Source organism: Heteronotia binoei, chromosome 4 (assembly GCF_032191835.1).
Source record: "Heteronotia binoei isolate CCM8104 ecotype False Entrance Well chromosome 4, APGP_CSIRO_Hbin_v1, whole genome shotgun sequence".
Taxonomy (NCBI): Eukaryota; Metazoa; Chordata; class Lepidosauria; order Squamata; family Gekkonidae; genus Heteronotia; species Heteronotia binoei.
The window spans coordinates 79,500,585-79,506,346 of NC_083226.1; positions in this window are offsets into that span (position 1 = coordinate 79,500,585).

A 5,762-nucleotide genomic window follows, 5' to 3' on the forward strand; every position below is an offset into this window, starting at 1 on the left:
TTTTAGATCAAAACACAGGATAAAGTTATTGCTCTCACTTTAGCATATTAATGAAGGCATTTTGTGGCATCCATATATTAAAAGAAGCAATGAAAAAGCTGCAATGACATTTCCAAGGTATTGCAGAGATATCAGTTACTGCAGATTTCTAATACACTAATTTTCTCTTCCTTTGAATGCTGCAGTACTTACCAATCTTTATATCCCAGGTATGTTTACACCTGTTAGGCTCTGTTTCAGTCTTCTTTAAAATCTAGGATGAAAATTCAAATTTGTATTATTTCTAAAAAGATAACTACTCCATACTCTCAAGTTCTAGCAAGTATCAAATTAGGACTCCATATAATTTTACCACAGTCATAACTGGCAATATTTGATGATGTCAGATGTCTAATATTTTGAAGAAGTGGTTTCTTGTTCTGTACCATAACTCCTGAGAGAACTACAATTTAATCAATCCCACCAAAAAGTTGCATCTGGACAATGAGGCAAGATTGTTTTTCTGACTCAAAAGATCAGGTGACTTAGTATCCAGTGACATCACAGTTTCTAATAGGGATATGCTTGTAATATGCCATTTCTCAATCCAAAAATCCATGCCTAATTCCTCCCACTATATACACATTGTTAAACTTTCTGCTACAAGTGCTGTACACTGTATATTTATTGCTCTCCACTATTTAAAAGTGAAAGGATGCTAAATGTTTGAACTAAGTCTGAAAAAGGTAACTGTTCTACAATATACTATCAACAGTTCAAAATATGTATTAGCAACTGTAGTGTGTGAAATGACAATCACTGTAAACTACACAGCGTCTTAGAGTTCATGCATACACATTTGCCCTCATGTACAATGAAGACAAGATACAGACAGTCCCCACACATAAATTTTTGTCCTTTAGCCTTTAGGAACCTTGAAAAGTACCAATTCACAGTAATTTGTTTAAAAAAAATTCCCAAAAGGCAAAACCAAGAACAAACTAAGATCTTGATTCACTAGTAACAGAACAGAGAATGGTGACTGTCTCTGGCTGGGGACAGTTGCTGTGTATAACATATTCCTCTTTTCCCTATAGTCATAATGTTCAAAATTACTGAATTGTTTTTTTTAAATATCTTTGGCTATATTCAGCTTTTATCTTCTACTCTTTTGCTGTTTTTTTCTTGAGGGTGTAAAACATGGGTGTCAAACATGTGGCCCAGGGGCTGAATCAGGCCCCTGGAGGGCTTCTATCAGGTCCCTGAGCAACTGGCTGTCATCTGCTTCCTTCTACATCACAGCTTGCTTTGCAAGATTTGCTCAATTGCACAGGAGCTACAGAGCAAAACTATTTTCTTCATTGGCTGAGGTTTCTCCCTTGAAGAGGAAGCGGGGGAGAGGCAGAGCTTATTTTTCCAGGCTCTCTCAATCCCACAGCAGAGCTGCTGAGCCAAGCCTCTCTTCCTTCTATTGGCTGAGGCTCCTCCCCCACCAGTCCCCTGGGGAAGGAAGGAAAGAGCCAGAGCTTCCTTTGCCATTCCCTGGATCCCATGAGAGAAATACAAAGAAAGCACCTTTAAAACCAATGAGTGCTAACGTTTCAAGCATGTTTTAAGGGTTTTTTAAAAAATATATATATATTTAATTGTGTTTGTCTGTGTCCTTTATAAAGTTTATATCTCTGCTACCTAACCTAAAATATGAACACAAATGGCCCAGCCTGACATGGCCCCAGCAGAACTCAACATGGCCTGGCCCAACAAGGTCTCATTTATGTCAGATCTGATCCTCGTAACAAATGAGTTCGACACCCCTGGTGTAATATAATATATATCTAGTTTAAATAGTCTACAGTAACCAGCAATGAGGATCCTGTGAATTTACGGGGAGGTATTTGTGAGTTTCCTGAATTGTGTAGCGGGTTGGACTAGATGACCCTGGAGGTACCTTCCAACTCTATGATTCTATTATTCTAATCTGTGATGAGTTGCAAGGTTTCAAGGTAAACAGAGATGGCAGAGTTATTTGTGGATTATGGAGAATGTGCTAAGTGGTACCAGGATTCATCACAGGGGCTGCAGAGCAGGTCATCACACTGCTCATTCTAGGAACCAATTTGGTCTGGGAAGCAGAACAAAAATACATTTATGGAAACATTTTCTAGGATTCTGATGTAGGGTAGCAATACTACGAGAATAATGCTGAGTATTAGAACCAGCTTGACTAAACTGTGGTTTGAAAGAGATAAAGAGGCACTCTGGGGACCAATGATAATGAAATTGGGATCCCAGGCAATGGCAGTGGACCATTCCATTAGGAAATAAATTGTTGTTGAATGCACACCAGGGGCCCTTAAATGCCTTCAGTTCCTTGCACCTCTGGCTTTATATTGAGAAACATATTGATTTTTCAGTTAATCACTGCAATATTTAGCTTAATTTCATGAGGGAGTGTGGAAGGTTAACATTTATCCTTGGTATTGAATTGCAGAATGATGTTCTATTAAAAAGCTATAATTTCTTTTAAAAGGTTAAGTCAGTGCATTTGCCTGTGCTTTTATTATACTTCCCCCTGGTAGCCACTTCAAAGCAGTTTTATGTCAGTTAAAAAAAAACTATGGGAGCATACTATAATAAAAGGCAAAAAAATCAACTGATTTCATAGTTGCCTTGCAACCAAAGTTAGAAAGTTGAGAACAGCCTTGAAACTCTTTATAAAGCATGTATACATAGTGCATACTTATACATATATGCTCAGTGGCCACACTTGCATTTCAAATGTTGGAATATTACCCAAGTAACACCCTGCAATAGGTTCTTATTGAGACTGGAGCGAAGACGTAGGTCAAGAATTACAAATGGATTATGGGTGGATAATCAGCTGAGATGGCAGATAAGATGATTCTACAGGTGATTAGGACAAAGTGGGTCCTGGATATTTGTAATGTCTTTAATTATATTTGAAATGTCTTTAAAAGGGACAACATTCAGGGAGGCTGATCCTCCTTCTGTATTTCAGACCATATGTGATTATATTTCTATGAATTATGAAAAAGTGTTATTAGCAAATGCTCATAAAATTTAAACCACAATCTTGAATATATCCAGACTAATGGAACATCTTGAATCCTTCTGACTTCACTAAAAGAAAAAAAAGGCCATTCTCTCCACCAAAGCCTGAAATGGTCCCCCAGATACAAGAATGACAGACAGAACAAAGAAAGGAGGACAGGAAATGAATAGCAAAGCACATAGTAAAACTAAAAATGCACCAAGACATTATTAATGACCCATTTGCACATAGCACATGTTTAAACAGAGTTGCAGGTAAGTGAAAATGTTGCAGTGTTCAGATTAAAGGTTTTTATTCCCACAGCTGTCTCTGCCAATCTGATATCCTCTGTTTCAGCTCCTATCCCCTGTAACCTTTCATGTGATGAATGCAGAGGAAGCTAATACTTACTGATATGTCAAGCCCTTCCTTTTCCTTCATACAAAGCTCCTTAGTCTTGCTTTCCCTTCCAACCATAGCAAGAAAAACAAAGCTGGGAACTGCTAATCTTCATATGAATTAAATTATTGGACTGGAAATTCAAAGATCCTATAAGTCAAGAACAGAAATAAACTCTTTGAAGTGCTCTGTTAATTTCAAAGAGTGGAATCCAAAGAGCTACTTTTGGCAAGTCCAACAGCTTCTTTGTGCCCAGCAGGATTTGTGACTTCTTCTCTTTCAACAGTAGATACCCATGCCATATCACAAATGGCTTTTGAAACTCCTGGTTTTTTTCCAAATGTCTTTTGATATTGCTGCCTTCCTCAAGTTGTTATGTCTTTAAAGAAATATGTGTTTGCATTTAATATGGTCTTTGTGTATATATGTGTAAGAAGAATGAGGTGGCAATGATGTGGCAATAAAGTGACAGAGCATGAGGTACATACATACATCATTTCAGGTCAAAGGAGAGAGTTGATATCCCTCCCCTCCCTGAGTTTTCCAATTTAAAGAATTCCTTATAAGGTGAAAAGTAACAGTACATACTATGCTAAAACCTTTTTATGTGATGTAATTTGTTTTGTAATTGTCAGGGAGTTTTTACAAAGAGAAATATTAAAAATGTAGCACCTCCTCCTTATGAAATTGTATGACCCATTTTACCAACTTACTTCATTCTGCTGCATATGTAGGCCAGGCCTTGCAATCATACAGATCAGTATCTTCATGGGCAGACCAGGCCCGTAGCCACGAAGGGGCCTCACAGGGACAGCCCCCTGACTTATTTGCAAGACCCCCTAACTTTCCAGCCCTACCTGGCCTCCCAACTCATCCCCTGACTTGGCATGATTTCAATCATGCGTGGGAGGGGTGGCAGAGGCAGTCTCCTGCCTCCTGTTCCATTTTAGGGCCCCGCCAATCAGCTGTTCTTTCAGCCCTTTAAATCATGCCAGAGACTGCCTCAGTCACCACCACCCCCTGCACAATTTGAATGGTGGGGGGAAGGGAGGGAAGACGCAGCAGACAGGGAAGGGAATGAAAGACAAGGCTGAATCTGGAGGAGGCAGAAGAGGCATTAATAATAATAATAATAATAAATTTTAAAATTGAAAGACCCCACCAGCCAACTTGACTCCTTCCTTGGCTGACTTGCTCCAGGTGGCTCACCTGGCTCCCCCTCTTTGGCTTTGGGACCAGCTTGGACTCGGCTTCCCCTTGGCTGCCTTGTTTTCTGCGGTGAGGGATGGCAAAGTGGTGCCTGAAAAAAATCTGTATGCCAGTCGCTTGTCAAAGAAAACAGATGCACAAACTTCCCCCTCCCTCACCGGCAGTAGTTCCTCCTAAGAGGATCCATACCAGTGGAGTACAAAGCAAACACACATGGCATTGCCACCCTTGTCCGCTTAACCACTGTAGCCTAAGAGTTTCCCGATCTGGTTCAGAATGGAGGCTAAACATTTCAACCATCTCTAAAAAAAGGGAGGGAAGGAGAAATCCAGTGTCAACCGTTCTGTTTCTCCCTGATGCTACCGCTGATCATTAAAGCAGCAGCTGCTTCAGCACAGCCAGTCCCATTCTCTCAGTAAGATCTGCAACAGTGGTGACAGGACACAGGAAAACAAAAAACAAAAAACCTTTTTTCAAGCTGCGTGCCTTCCAAACTTACAGACCACACCTCCATTCACACTAGCCAGGGCAACAGGGTATTTTCTTCCCCACAGTTGTGTCATCTGAATCTCATACTTTCCAGTTATGTAAGTTTGTTTGTGACTTTTTAATTCCATGATTCAGTCCCTTAGGTGATGATCTGTAAACTTTGTCAAGTCTGTCTATAACTCTGGCTCAGTCAAAGAGCATTCTGGGTAAAACCAAAGTATAACCAAATGCTGCTAGCTCATACTCTCCCTACCCCCTCCTTCCCTGTAGAGGGTAGCTATGCTTTGAAATGGAAATATATGAAAGCCTTATCTGTACCTTCTCAGGCCTGGCTCACGGAAGGGAGTCAGGAGCCCACTACAATCAAGGCCATGCAAGCCTGAGAACAAATTGGTAACATCAATGTGTGAATGTTCCCTGCATAATGCCCCCCCTTAGGAATTCCTTTGAAGTATCACTTATATGCAATGTATCTACAGTATGGTCTTTAGTCTTTTCAATGCTTGGCTCAGACCTCAAGTATCAGTATCAATAAAGCAGTTTCTTTGTATCAACGACTCATTATTGAATCTGCCGACTTGACAAACTTGTTTGGGGAAATTCTTCACAATAAAATCTGCTGTGGCTTGTATTG